The sequence below is a fragment of the Oryctolagus cuniculus genome, chromosome 8, assembly GCF_051225735.1.
Source record: "Oryctolagus cuniculus isolate XC-2025 breed Fujian yellow rabbit chromosome 8, ASM5122573v1, whole genome shotgun sequence".
Classification (NCBI taxonomy): domain Eukaryota; kingdom Metazoa; phylum Chordata; class Mammalia; order Lagomorpha; family Leporidae; genus Oryctolagus; species Oryctolagus cuniculus.
Window position 1 is genome coordinate 12,894,042 of NC_142874.1, and position 15,762 is coordinate 12,909,803.

The following is a 15,762-nucleotide window of genomic DNA, read 5'->3' on the forward strand; positions in this document are numbered from 1 at the left end:
TAGTGGAGTCTCCCTGCCTTATATTATTTGGGACATCATAGGCCTGTCGACTTGGATTTCAGCTTGTAGCTTTCCTATTGTATCCAAGTCAGTTGTGGAAGTCCCCAAGGAATGCCTGCTGTGTAGACAAAACTGTCATTCCTCTTTGTTGCACGGTTGCACTTGGAGTGGTGATTATTCACATGCTACCTGGCAAGTGGATTTTATTGACCTGCTGTAGCAAATGGCACGTGCTTCCTGTTATGTAAGCCAACACCAGACTTCTCCTTGCTTCTTTCTTCATGGCTGAAAATGTCATCAGAGTCTAAGTACGTCATCCCTGGTGCATTACACATGGGACCAAAAGTATCTGAAATACTTAGTTCCTGTCCATTTGGTGTATACACAGCGATGGAGTTTCTAGTTCATGTGAAGGTTATGTTTTTTTTTTTTTTAATTTTGAAGTTAACAATAATTGTACCTACTTAAGGGCTGCTGTATGATGTTTTGGTACATGTCTGTAATGTGTCCTGATTAAAAATGGGGTGATCAGTATTTCCCTTTGTTTGTCAGTACTTATGATTGAAGTCTTGGGATTTCTTCTGTATGTTCATACAACACATACTCCGTTATCGTGAGCTATCCTCTCCATTATTCTGTGTAACATTAGGAAGTTATTTCTTTGATCTTACTCTGACTTGGTACCCATCATCCAAACTCCTTGCATTTTCCCTCCAACCTCTTACATCCTTTATTAATTATTATATATTCAGATTGATGTATTTTAAAGATTTATTTATTTTTATTTGAAAGGCAGAGCTGCAGAGAGAGGGAGAGACAGAGAGATGTTTTCCTTCTGCTCCTTCACTACCCAAATGGCTGCAACAGCTGCAGCAGAGCAAATTCAAAGCCAGGAGCCAGGAGCTTTTTGTGGGTCTCCCAAAGTGGATGTAGGGGCCCAAGCACTAGGACCACCTTCCATTGCTTTCTCAACCCATAACCAGAGAGCTGGTTCAGAAGAGGAGCAGCAGGGGTAAGAACCGGTGCCCACATGGGATTCTGGCACCACAGGCAGAGCCTTAACCTACCATGCCACAGCACTGGCCCCCGATTGTTTTTAGGTTGTGTTTGTGAGGGAGTGGGTACAGTATTTGTCTTTCTGTGTCTGGATTGTTTTCACTTACTTCCAGTTCCATACTTCTTGCTTCAAGTGACAGGACTTCATTCTTTTCAAATGGGCTGGATAGTATTCCATTTTGCATATATACAACAAACTCCTGACCACTTCGTCTGATGAACTCTCCGCTCATTTTGTTTGCCAAGATACTATTCCCTTTTAGTGAGACAGAAATGCAGTCTACTTTATCTGCATCCTTGCCCTCCTAGTGGGGACTGTGGTATGAGAATGAGTTTCTGCTCCCGAGCATATCTGATTTGGGGACATCTTATGCCTGTCAATTTGGATTTCTGATTGTGGTTTTCCTATTCCATCCAACCCAGTTGGAAAAGTCCCCCAGGAATGTCTGCTTTGCAGACAAAACTTAAATCATTCCTTTTTCTCCCACGGTGGCATTTGGAGAAGTGGTTACTCTCACATGCCGTTTGGCAGGTGGGTTTTATTGGTCTGCTGTTTCAAGAGGCAAGTGATTATCGTTGTTGATGGGCACACCAGATGCTCCTTGCTTTTTCCTTCATGGCTGAAAATGTGCTTCAGACATGGGACTGTAGATGTATGAACTGCTCCCTGGTGCTTCAGACACGGAGCTATAGATACACAGAACTACTTACACTTAGTTCCTTTCTGTGGGACATGTACCCAGTGGTGGTGTTGCTGGTGCACGGTATGGTTCTGTTTTCTGAAAATTTTGACATTAGCAATAATTTCACATACCTAGGGTCTACAGGATGATGTCTCGGTGCATGTCTGCACTGTGTCCTGTTGAAAAATGGGATAATCAGCATTTCCCTTTCTTTGTCACTATTTTATGACAGAAGGCCTGGAATTTCTTCTGTGTGTTCATGTAACATATACTAGGTTATTGTGAGCTAGTCTCCTCACTGTGCTGTGTAACGATAGGAACTTATTCCATTGATCCGACTCTGATATTGTGCCCCTCGTCGAAACTCCCTTCATCCGCCGCAGTGCCTGCCATCCTTTATTCATCATTATGCAGTCAGGTTCTTAGCTTGCGTATGTGAAGCGTGCACGTGTTACTTGTCTTTCTGTGTCTGGCCTTTTTCACTTAACATGATATCCTCCAGTTGCATACATTTTGCTGCAAAGGACAGGATTTCATTTTTAAATGGCTGAATAGTATTCCATTTGGTAGATACACAACAAATTCTTGATCTCTTTATCAGATGATGGATTCGTTGGTTGATTCCATAATTTGGCCGTTGTTAACAGTGCTGCAGTAATCATGGTGGAGCAGGTGTCTCTTAGATCCAGTGATTTCATGTCTTTTGGATGTATACAGAGTATTGAGATTGTCGAGTCATATGGCAGTGCTATTCTTAGTTTTTAAGAGATCTCCACGGTGTTTTCCTCAGTGCTTGTACTCATTTGGATTCCCACACTCAGTATAGGAGAGTTCTCCTTTCTCCATATCCTTGCTAGAATTTTTTACTTTTTCTTTTTGATAGGCATTCTAGCGTTATGAGGTGATATCTTTTTGGGGTTTTGATTTGCATTTCTTCTTTTAAAAAAAAAAAAGATTTACTTGAGAGGCAGAGTTACAGACAGAGAGGTAGGCACACAAAGGTCTTCCATACACTGGTTCAGTCCCCAGATGGCCACATTGGTGAGAGCTGAGCCCATCCAAAACCAGGAGCCAGGAGCTTCTTCCCAGGTGGTTGCAGGGACCCAAGCACTTTGGCCATCTTCCACTGCTTTCCCAGGCCATATGCAGAGAGCTGGATCAGAAGAACAGCCAGGACATGAACCAGTGCCCACATGGAACGCCAGCCCTGTGGGCGTAGGCTTAGCCTAGAATGCTGCAGTGTGGGCCCCTATTTTCATTTCTCTGATGGCTCGTAATAGTTTTTTTCATATATTTGTTGGTCATTTCCTTTTTTTTTTTTCTTTTGAGAATTGTCTTTTTAGGCCCCTTGTGCCCATTTCTTAACTGTATTGGATGCTTGATTTTGAATTTGTTGAGTTCCTGATATTCTGGCTATTAATCCTTTGTTGGATAAGTAAGTAGTTTGCAAGTATTTTATCCCTTTCCATTGGTGGTTTATTCACTCTGTTACTGTTTTCTTTGCTGTACAGAAGCTTCAGAGTTTGATCTAGTTTTACTTTTGCTACCTGAACTTCTGGGGTTTTAAACAAAAAGTCATTGCCTCTGCCTCTTTTAAGAGGTGTCTCCCTATGTTGTATTCCAGCAATTTCGTATTTTCGGGTCTTTGATCCATCTGAGTTGATTTTTATATGTTGTGAAAGACAGGCATTTAATTTCATTCTTCTATATATGTCTATCTAGTATTGTCAGCACCACTTATTGAAAAGACTTCGGGATTTTCATCAAAAAATCAGGTAGCTGTTATGTATGTATGTTTGTATTTATATATTTTTTTCTCTTTTCATTGATCTTTGTATCTATTTTCATGCCAGTTTCATCCTATTTTAGTTACTATAACTTTGTGAAATCAGGTATTGTTATGCCCCCAGGTGTGTATAGGATCACTTTGACTTCTCTGGGCCTTCTCTGGTTCCATATGAATGTTAGAAGCTTTTTTTCTGACGGTTTAAAGAATGTCATTGGTATTTGGATAGGACTTGCATTGAATCTGTAGATTTCCTAGGGAATATGAAGATTTTAATGTTAATTCTTCTAATTCATGAACAGGGGATGTCTTTACATTTTCATGTGTCTGACGATTTATTTCAGCAGTGCTTTATAATTTTATTGTGATCTTTCACTTATTTGGTTGTATTTATTACTAAATATTTAATTTTTGTAGCTATTATAAATTTAGGTTTCTTTTTTCCTGTTTCGTATTTTTTATTTAAAATATACAAATTTCATATACTTCATATATAGAGGTTCAGGAAGATGGTGATACTTTCCATTCAACTCTCCATCCCACCTCCACCCTCCTTCCTTTTCCCTCTCCTCTTCCCATGCTTACTTTTTACAAAGATCTTAAACTAACCTTTTCAGAGGATCATTATTGGTGTGTAAGAATGCAACTTTTTTTTTTTTTTTAACATTGATTTGGTATCCTGTGACTTATTGGTTTATCACTTCCAACATATTTTGACTGCGGTGTTTTAAGTTTTTCCGTCTAAAATCAGGTCTTCTGAAAAAACAGGTATTTTGATTTCCTCCTTCCCAATTTTCATCCTTTATTTCTTTACTTTACCTGAGTACTCTGGTGAGTACTTGAGATACTGTATTGACTAAGAATGGTCTATGTGGAGTTCTTATCTTGCTCCAAAACTCTGATGAAATATTTTCAGCTTTTTCCCATTCAGTATGATATTGGCTATTGTTTATCATTTAGCTTTGATAATTTTGAGCTATATTTCTCCTGTACCTTGTTAGTAGAATTTTTTTTTATCATTAAGGGATTTTGAATCTTGTGACAGGAGCATTCCCTTAATCTGTTGAGATGTTCATTTATTTTTTGTTGTTCGTTCTGCTGATGTGATTTCATTGATTTTTTTTTATAGATGCTAAACCACACTTGCATTCCTGTGATAAAACATACTTCTTCATATTACATGTTGTGTGTGTGTTTGTATATATGCATATATCATACATATGTGTATATATGTATATATCATACATATGTGTATATATATATCATACGTGTGTGTGTGTATATATATATATGGTATCTTTTTGATGCATTGTTGCATTCATCACGTTTGCAAAGCCTCACAGCCTAGAAAGTGGTTGAAATAAGAAAGCTTGAAATCACTACCCATGCTTTTTCAATCCCAGAAAATCCAAAACATTTTCCCTAGGCCACAGAGTGACAGACTATACTAAAGAAAATATTCAAAACCTAATTCCAGGGACTGGCACCGTGGTGTAGTAGGCTAAACCTCCACGTGCAGCACTGACATCCCATATGGGTACCAGTGCATGTCCTTCCTACTCCTATTCCAATCGAGCTCTCTGCTATGGCCTGGGAAAGCAGTAGAAGATGGCCCAAGTGCTTGAGCCCCTGCACCCATGTGGGAGACCCGGAGGAAGCTCCTGGATCCTGGATTCAATTCGGCCCACCTTTGGCAGTTGTGGCCATTTGGGGAGGGAAGCAGTGGATTTAAAACCTTTCTCTCTGTCTTTCCCACTCTTTGTCTATAACTCTCTCAATTAACTAAATAAATCTCCCCCCCCAAAAAAAAATTGCTTCCAATGACAGTAAACCTTTCTGTATAGATAGAACAATGTGAAATTCCTTCTGTATGGATAAGAATAAGTTGCATGGTCTAGTTTTGTATTCATTCAATAAATGTTCATATATTTCAAACTGAACCATTAAAAATTCATAAATTGGGAATTTAAGTCAAATGAATACAGTCTCATATAAATTTCAGCCTATCAATGGACTTCCTTGGATGCTGGAGACTGCCCCTCTGCACCTGGATTCTGGAATCCTTCAGGCGGGCACCCATCCTTCTCTTCTCTGACTTCTCTTTCTATTTACACTCCCCAGATCATTGAGATGATAAATAGCATAGGACTCAGGGGAGATTCTCTATCTCTCTGAATTTCACATGTCTCATCTGTAGAATTATTTTTAAGTTTTTTTTTTTTTTAAGGTGGAAGTAATTTAAAGTATAATACCATGATGTACACACTAGGTGCTCCAGAAATTAAAAAAAGTATGTTTACCTCAGGAAAATAAAATTAGGTTTAACTAGGAAACTGAACGTCAAAGAAGGAAAACAAATCATCACTGAACAACAGAACAGCCATTGTAGTTTTTTTGTTTATAAGCTGGGTCCCCTTTTTGTTTTTGAAATCCTTCTTGTGATTCAGCTGACCTTTCCTTTTTTTATTTTAAGGGTTTTATTTTATTTTCAGTTAGTCTTAACAGATTCAATATAGTTCATAGATACAGTTCTTGGGAATAATAGAGGAAGGAGGAGAATGGGTGGGAGAGTGGATGGGAAGAAGGGTAGGGTGGGAGGTATCACTATGTTCCTAAATTTGTATGTGTGAAATACATGAATTTTGTTTACCTTAAATGAAATCTAATGAAAATGTTAAGTGAACAAATGTCATGTATTTAATATATATGCAGACTTAGGAGCATAGTAATGTTTCTTCCTGGTCTCCCACATGGTGGGCATAGGGGCCAAAAAACCTGGGCCATTCTTTTCTGCTTTCCAAGGCACATTAGGAAGGAGCTGGATCAGAAGTGGAACAACTGCTACTCGAACCAGCACTCATATGGGGTGCCAGTGCTGCAAGTGGCAGCTTAACTCCCTACACCACAAAGCCAGGCCCAGTTCCCCTTTCATAGCAGCTGTCACAGTTACAGTTTTCCATTTTTAGTGGGGTGATTGCATAAATAACCATCTCCGGTGCTCTTCTCTAGCATCAGGGTGTTCATAATGCACCCGTCATCCAGTATTTTGTGTGGTATGAACACTGTGAGTTTTTTAAGAAAGATTTTGTTTAATGAATACAAATTTCATAGGTACATCTTTAGGAATATAGCAGTTCTTGCCCCCATACCCACCCTCCCACCCCCCAGTCTCATCCCACCTCCTGCTCCTTCGCCCATGCCATTCTTCATTAATACTAACTTTTACTTATCTTTATATACAGAAGCCCAACTCTATATTAAGTAAAGATTTCAACAGTTTACCCTAATGCACACACACGAAGTATAAAGTACTGTTTGAAGACAAGTTTTACAGTTAATTCTCATAGTACAACTCATTAAGGACAGAGGTCCTACATGGGGAGTAAGTGCACAGTGACTCCTGTAATGTTGATTTAACAGTTGACACTCGTATTGATGACATCAGTAATCACCCGAGGCTCTTGACATGAGCTGCCAAGGCTATGGAGGCATTTTGAGTCCACAGACTCTGGCAGTATTTAGACAAGGCCATAAGCAAAGTGGAAGTTCTCTCCTCCCTTCAAAGAAAAGCTCATCCTTCTTTGATGGTCTCTTCTTTACCCTGGAACCTCATTCACAGACATCCTTCATGGTGATCTTTTTTTTTTTTGCCACAGTATCTTGGTTTTCCATGCCTGAAATGCTCTCATGGGCCTTTCAGTCAGATCCAAATGCCTTAAGGGCTGATTCTGAGGTCGGAGTGCTGTTTAGGGCATTTGTCATTATGTGAGTCTGCTGTGTGGACTACTTTCCATGTTGGATCATTCTCTCCTTTTTAATTCTCTCTATTGTCATTAGCAGACACTTGGTCTTGTTTATGTGATTCCTTTGACACTTCATCCTATCTATATGATCAGTTACACACCTAATATGATCACTTTGATTAGTAAGGTGGCATTAGTACCACCCAGCTTCATGTGATTTGGAGTCCCATGGCAAGTTTTTAGCTTTACCCTTAGGGGTAAGTCCATGGGAACTTTTTGCTGAACTGTACATCTCTTCTCTTTCTTATTCCATTTCTTATTTTTTTTTAACTGGGATCTATTTTCAAATGGATTTAAACATCTATGATTAATTCTATGTTAAGTAAAGAGCTCAACCAGTGGCATTAAGTAGAAAAAGAGCATAGTGAAAACAATAAAAGCATAAACTATTTCTCGACAGTCAAGACAAGGGCTGTTCAAGTCATTGCTTCTCTTAGTGTCAATTTCACTTCTAGAGGTTTCCTTTTAGGTGTCCTGTAAGTTGTCACAGATCAGGGAGAAAGTGATATTTGTCCCTTTGGGACTGGCTTATTTCACTAAGTATGGTGTTTTCAAGATTCCTCCATTTTGTTTCAAATGATGGGATTTTTTTTTTTTACTGCAATGTAGTATTTCATAGAGTACATATCCGTTAATTTCTCTATGCAGTTTTCCATTGATTGGCATTTAGGTTAATTCCATGTCTTAGCTATTGTGAATTGAGCTGCAATAAACATGGAGATACAGATAGCTCTTTTGTGTGATGATTTCATTTCTCTTTGGTAACTTACAAGGAGTGGGATGGCTGGGTCATATGGTAGGAATATATTCAGACTTCTGAGGTTTCTCCAAAGTGTCTTCTATAGTGGTTTTCACCAGTTTGCATTCCCACCAACAGTGGATTAGGGTACCTTTTCCCCTACATCCTCACCAGCATTTCTTGTTTGCTGATTTCTGTATGTGAGCCATTCTAACCAGGGTGAGGCAAAACCTCATTGTGGTTTTGATTTGCAGTTCCCTGATGGTTAGTGATCCTAAACATTTTTTCATGTGTCTGTTAGCCATTTGGATTTCCTCTTTTGCAAAATGTTTGTTTAAGTCCTTGGCCCATCTCTTAACTGGGTTGTTTTTTGTTGTTATGGAGTTTCTTGATCTCTTTGTAGATTCTGGTTATTAATCCTTCTTAAATCATATAGTTTGCAAATAATTTCTCCCATTCCTTTGGTTGCCTCTACACTTTCCTGACTGTTTCTTTCGCCATACAGAAAGTTCTCAATTTGAAGTAATCTCATGTTTAATTTTGGCTTTGACTGCATGCACCTCTGGGGTATTTTCCAAGTACTCTTTGCTTGTGCCAATGTCTTGCAGGGTTTTTCCACTGTTCTCTAATAATTTGATGGTGTTGGGTCATAGATTTACATCTCCAATCCATGTTGAGTGGATTTTTGAGTAAGGGGATAAGGTAGGGGCCTTGCTTCATACTTCTGTGTATGGAAGTCGAGTTTTTCCAGCACCATTTCAGGAAGAGACTGTCCTTGCTCCTGGGATCGGTTTTTTGGCTCCTTAATCAAATATAAATTGGGTGTAGATGTGTAGATTGATTTCTGGTGTGTCTAGTCTGTGTGTTTCATTGTTCTATCCATCTGTTTTTGTACCAGTACCAGACTATTTTGATTATAACTGCCTTGGAGTATGTCTGGAAAACTGGTATGGTGATGCCTCTGGCTTTATTTTTGTTGTATAAGCTGACTTGAGCTATTCGAGGTCTCCTGTGTCTTCATATGCATTTCAGCATCATTTTTCTAGATCTGAGAAGATTGTCTTTGGTGTTTTGATCAGTATTGCATTGAATTTTTAAATTGATTTCAGAAGAATGGACATTTTGATGATATTGCCTCTACCAAACCATGAACATGGAAGGTTTTTCCATTTTTTGGTATCTTCTTCTATTTCTTTCTGTAATGTTTTGTTATTCTCATTGGAGAGATCTGTGACATCCTTGCTTATATTTATTCCAAAGTATTTGACTTTTTGTAGCTATTATGAATGGGTTCGATCTTAGAAGTTCTTTCTCAGCTGGAATTGTTTGTGTATACAAAGGCTGTTGATTTTTGTGTGTTGAATTTATATCCTGCTACTTTACCAAACTCTCCTATAAGTTCCAGTAGAGTCTTGGTGGCATTTTTTTGAATCCCCTACGTATAGAATGATGTCATCTGTAGCTAGGAAATTTTGATTTCCTCTTTTCTAATTGGTATCCGTTTGATTTCTTTTTCTTGCCTTAAGGCTCTGGCTGAAACTTCCAGGACTATATTGAGTAGCAGTGGTGAGAGTGGCCATCCCTGTCTGGTACTGTATCTCAGTGGGAATGCTTCCAAGTTTTGCCCAATTTGCTTAGAGTTTTCATCATGAATGGCTGTTGTATTTTATCAGATGCTTTCTCTGCATCTATTGAGATAGTCATATGGTTTTTGTCAGCATTTTTCTAATGTGATGTATCACATGGATTGATTTGTGAATGTTAAGCCATCCCTGCATACCAGGGATGAATCCCAGTTGGTCTGGGTGAGTGATCTTTCTGATGTTGGATTCAATTGGCTAGAAGTTGTTGAGGATTTTTGCATGTATGTTTTTCAGGGAAATTGGCCTGTAATTCTCTTTCTCTGTTGCATCTTTTTCAGGTTTAGGAATTAAGGTGGTGCTGGTTTTGTAGAATGAATTTGGGAGGATTCCCTCTCAACTGTTTTGAATAGCTTCAGAAGAATTGCAGTTAATTCTTCTTTAAATGTGTGGTAGAGTTCAGCAGTGCAGCCATCCAGTCCTGGGCTTTTCTTTGTGGGGAGGGCCTTTATTAATGATTCAACTTCTGTCTTGGTTACGAGTCTGTTTAAGTTTCCTATGTCTTCATGCCTCAATTTAGGTAGCTTATATGTGTCTAGGAATTTCTTCTACATTTCCCAGTTTGTTGGTATACAGCTCTTTGTAGTCATTTCTGAGGATTTTGTTTTATTTCTGTGGTGTGTGTTGTCCATTTCCTTTTTCATCTCTAATTTTATTGAATTGGGTCTTTTTTTTTTGGTTAGTTGGGCAATGGTGTGCCAGTTTTGTTTATTTTTTTAAAAAAATTAGCTCTTCGTTTTGCTGATCTTTTATATTTTTTAATTCAATTTTGTTGATTTCTCCTCTAATTTTTTTCTTGTTTCCTACTAGTTTTGGGTTTGGTTTACTGTTGTTTTTTCCAGATCCTTGAGATGCACGTAGCTCATTTATTTGGTGCTTTTCCAGTTTTGTGATTTCGGCAGCTATTGCTATAAACTTTGTTTTTAACACTGCTTTGCTATATCCCATAAGTTTTGATATGTTATGTTGTTGTCTTCCTTTGTTTCCAGAAATTTTTTGATTTCTCTGTTGACTTCTTGTTTGACCCACTGTTCATTCAGGAGCATGTTGTTCAGTCTCCATGTTTGTATATGCTCTAGAGATTCCTGAGTTGCTGATTTCCAGCTTCATTCCATTGTGGTCTTAGAAGACACATGGTATGATTTTGATTTTTTTGGAATTTGCTAAAACTTCCTTTATGGCCTCATATGTGGTCAGTCCTAGAGAAAGTTTCATGCACTGCTGATAAGAATGTGTATTCTGCGACTGTAGGGCGAAAAGTTTTCTAGATCTCTGTTAGGTCCATTTGGTGTATAGCGTCGATTAAATCTGCTCTTCTCCTGTTGATGTTCTTTCTGGTTGATCTGTCCATTGCTTAAAGTGGAGTAGTGAAGTTCCCCATTACTATTGCACTGGAGTCTAAGTCTCCCTTTAAATCCTTTAACATTTCTTTTAAATAGCCAGTTGCCCTGTGATTAGGTGCATATATATTTATAGTAGTTACATGTTCCTGTTGAATTGATCCCCTAATCATTACATAGTGCCCCCCCTCTTAAAGATTTATTTATTTGATAAAAGATCTGTCTGCACTTCAGTGTTTATTGCAGCTCAATTCACAATAGCTAAAACATGGAATCATCCTAAATGCCCATCAACAGTAGACTGGCTAAAGAAATATGGAATATGTACTCTATAGAATACTATACAGCAGTAAAAAATGAAATTTGGTCATTTGAAACAGAATGGAGGAATCTGGAAAACACCATACATAGTGAAATAAGCCAGTCCCAAAGGGACAAATATCATATGTTCTCCCTGATCAGTGACAACTAACTTAGCATCTAAAAGGAAATCTGTAGAAGTGAAATGGACACTATGAGAAACAATGACTTGATCAGTGCTTGTCCTGACTGTCAAGGAAAAACTTACTGTTTTATTCCCTTTAGTATTTTTTTTCTACTTAATACTATTGGTTGAACTCTTTCATTTACACACAAATATTCTTAGGTGTTTAAATTTAACTGAAAAGTGATCCCTGTTAAATATAAGAGTGGGAATAAGAGAGGGAAGAGATGTATAGTTTGGCACATGTTCTCTCAGACTTACCCCAATGGTAGAGCTAGAAATGTTCCATGGGATTCCCAATCAGTGCCATCAAGGTGGCATGTACCAATGCCATCTTACTAGCCAAAGTGATCAGTTTCAGTTCATAATTGATCAAAAAGATAGGATTAAATGTCAAAGGGACCACATAAACAAGACTAGTGTCATAAATAAGAGTGTCAATTGTTATATCAACAACAGGAGTCACTGTACACTTGCTCCCCATGTAGGATCTCTGTCCCTAATATGTTGTACTATGCAAATTAATGGTAAAACTAATCTTCAAACAGTACTATATACATTGTGTATCTGTGTAGGTGCAAACTGTTGAAATCTTAGTATATACCAAGTTGACCTTCTGTACATAAAAATAATTGAAAATGAATCTTGATGAAGAATGGGATAGGAGAGGGAGTGGGAGATGGGAGGAAGGTTATGGGGGGGAAAGCCGCTATAATCCAAAAGTTGTACTTTCAGAATTTATATTTATATTTAAAAATAAAAGTTTTTAAAAAAGAAAAAAGAAGATTGATTTATTTGAAAGAGTTACATAGAGAGAGGCAGAGGCAGAGAGAGAGAGATCGGGAGAGAGAGAGAGATCAGGAGAGAGCGGTCAGTCAGTCTTCCATCTGCTGGTTCACTCCCCAATTGGCTACAATGACTGGAGCTGCGCTGATGGACTTGGGCCACCTTTCTCCTGCTTTCCCAGGCCATAGCAGAGAGCTGGATTGGAAGTGGAGCAGCGAGGTTTCAAACCGGTGTCCATATGGGATGCTGGCGCTTCAGACCAGGGCGTTAACCCACTGTGCCACAGCACCAAGGCTATCCTTTGTCTCTTTCAACAGTTTTTGTGTTAAAGTCTATTTTGTCTAATATTAGGATGGCTACACTACCTCCTTTTGGATTCTGTTGGCATGGCATATCTTTTTCCACCCTTACACTTTCAGTCTGCATGCATCTTTCTTGATGAGATGTGAATCTTGTAGGCAGCAAATAGATGATTTTTTAAATCCATTCAGCCAGTCTGTGCCTTTTAATGGGGGAGTTGAGGCCATTTATATTCAAGGTGACTATTGATATGTAATCACTTTTTCCTGCCGTTTTTCCAAAAATATTCCCATTTTTTAGTTTGAATTTTCTTTGAGCTTTCACTGATTGATTTTCTTCCTTCACCTTCTTTCATAGTGATGACAGTGTTTCTGTGTGCGACTCATCCTTAAGCATTTTTTGTTGGGCTGGACAGGTGGCAACAGATTGTTTTAATTTCTCTTTGTTAGGGAAGATCTTTATTTCATTTTCATTCATAAATGAGATCTTTTTGCAGGGTATAATATTCTGGGATGACAGTTTTTTTCTCTTAAGACTTGGACTAAGTTTCACCATTCTCTCCTAGCTTGTAGGGTTTCTGATGAGATGTCTGCTGTGAGTCTAACTGGAGATTCTCTGAAAGTAATCTGGCGTTTCTCTCATGCATGTTTTAGAATCTTCTCTTTAGGTTTTACTGTGGTGAGTTTGATTACAGTGTGTTGTGGTGAGGGTATTTTTTGGCCATGTCTATTAGATTTCCTGTATGTTCCCTGTACTTGGATGTCTTTTTATCTCTCCAGACTAGGGAGGTTTCTGTTAATATTTCCCTAAAAAGGCTTTCTAATCCTTTCTCTCTCTCTCCATGCCTTCAGGAACTCCTAGAACCCAAATGTGTGTGTGTGTGTGTGTGTGTGTGTGTGTGTGTGTGTTTATAGTATCCTGTATATTCCCAACCGTGTTTTTTAGGTTTCTAATTTCCTCCTCTTGTCTTTGGTTTGACTGTATTCTTTCCTGTGCTTTGTCTTCTAAGTCTTATAGTCTTTCTTCTGCTTCACCAATTCTATTGTTAAGGCTCTCAGTTGCATTTTTGTATTTGTTCTGTTGAATTCTTCATTTCGTTTGGATTTCTCCTTCTGATCTCAATTTCATGGGAGAAATTTCCTTTCATATGCTGTATGGATTTCAGTAGTTTGTGCGTTTGCTTCTGATTATTTCTGTGTAATCTTATGATCAATTTTTTGAGCTCCGTTTCTTGCATTTCTTCCATCTCATCATCTTCACAATCTAGCATGGAAGCATTGTGTTTTTTTGGGGACTTCATGTTGTCTTCCTCCTTCTTGTTTCTTGAATTGCTGCATTTGTTGTTTGGCATTTGTGGAGATACTCATTGTTCTTTTTTTTTTTTTTTTCCTTTTTTGCTCTGGTGTGTTTTATATTTGTACTGTGACTGTGTAGATAAGTGGAATGTCTGCTTTTGAATCTCTATAGAGGCTTGTAGTGGATGTGGCCGGAGAGCTCTGTTCAGTTCTCCAGGGTTGAGGGCATGCCTATGTTGACACACCCAGGTTGGGCATGATAAATCTCGCTCTCTCTTTTTTATCAGAAGGGAAAGTTTTTCTGCTCAGCTGAGCTCCTCTCCTTAATGGAGTCCAGTACCTCAGCGCTAGCCCCAGTGGCTATAATATTCATCCACTCTGTCCCAAGGAGCACACAAAGGATCTGTGCAGTCCTCAGTGTAAGTTCAGATTCTCCAGCGATGTCTCTCTCCAGGTAACCAGGAAGCCCTGAGCGTGTGGAGTCTCCCAGTGTGAGTGCCCAGAGTCCCAGCCATGCTCCCTCCCACACTCCCTCAGTTTTTTTCACAGTCCCAGTAGAGAAGCCTCACATAGTCACAGGCTCCTATCCCCCTGTTAGTTCTCCCCACCAGTCAGGGTCTCCACTCAACTAGTTGCTGGGCATGGACACGAGCTGGCACAGCTGTTATAAATGTCCCTAATGGCACCTGCTCTATCGGCTTGTTACAGGATGCCATTGTAAAGTGATTGTCCTTTTTCATTTCCCTCCTCTAGTTTAGCCGGTACACTATCCCCCATGGGGTTCCAAGCTGGGTTCCCTCTAGGTTCTTCTTGCAGCTATTTTTGCCACTGGCTTGGGCTGCTGCAGTCTGGTCTCACCCCCACCCCCTTTCCAATGCTGGTGTGTAGGCTCTGCTGCTGGAGTCCTGAGCCTGGGCACCCACACTCTCTATGTCCACCATGTCCCTTTAATTTTGGTAGTGTTTCCTTTGCTGTTTTCTCCCTAACTCGTCTCTGAGACTATACTCTGTCCACTTTTTTTAAAGCCATCTTCTCCTGGGCTACTCCGCCATCTTGGAACCCAAGACCAAGTACTGTGAATGTGAAAACCAGAGCTTGGCCATGTATGGGGCAAGTTTTCTTGCTTTTGAAAGGAGATACAAAATAACAGTGGTGGAAATGTGCTGATGGTGGAATGTGGGGCATGAGAAGAGTGAACACAGAGTACCTGTGTTCAGTCCTGCCTCTGCCTCTGCTTCTAATGCAGTTTGCTGCTAATGCGCATTCTGAGAGGCATCCATTGTTGATTCAAATACTTGGACTCTGCCACCCTCCCAGGAGACTTGGCTGGAGATCCAGGCTTCTGAACTTGGCCAAGTGTAGCCACAGCTGCTGTGGGCATTTGGAGAGTGATCCTGCAGATGGAAAACCACTTTCTTTCCCTATAGATTTCAAAAATTAGAGATAATTGAACAATGTAAAGGAATATGTTGCTGTGTGTTATGGATTGGTTATCAAAGTATTCGGCTCAGGAACTGGTGGGAGTCACCTCATATATTAAAAGTGGTTGGGGTCAGGCTGGTGCCATGGCTCACTATCTAATCCTCTGCCTGCAGCACCAGCACCCGGGTTCTAGTCCTGGTTGGGGCGCCAGTCCAGTCCAGCTCTCTGCTGTGGCCCGGGAAGGCAGTGGAGGATGGCCCAAGTGCTTGGGCCCTGCACCCACGTGGGAGACCAGGAGGAAGCACCTGATCCTGGCTTCGGATCGACGCGGCGCACCAGCCGTAGCAGCCATTTGGGGGGTGAACCAACAGTAAAGGAAGACCTTTCTCTGTGTCTCTTTGACTGTTTAACTCTGCCTGTCCAAAAAA

General features: G+C 39.6%; 1 protein-coding gene across 29 annotated transcripts in view; it reads left to right on the forward strand.

Moving 5' to 3' along the window:
* LOC138843577 (rho GTPase-activating protein 20) overlaps nucleotides 1–15,762 on the forward strand; it is a 99,496-nt gene that overhangs the window by 30,509 nt on the left and 53,225 nt on the right. The window contains exon 1 of one of the 29 annotated variants that reach the window (XM_089301907.1): nucleotides 13,990–15,693. The exons of the other annotated variants lie outside the window; for them this stretch is intronic. The gene's annotated coding sequence lies outside the window, so the exon portion shown is untranslated. Of the gene's footprint in view, nucleotides 1–13,989; nucleotides 15,694–15,762 lie in introns of those variants that run through there. 29 annotated transcript variants of the gene reach the window in all.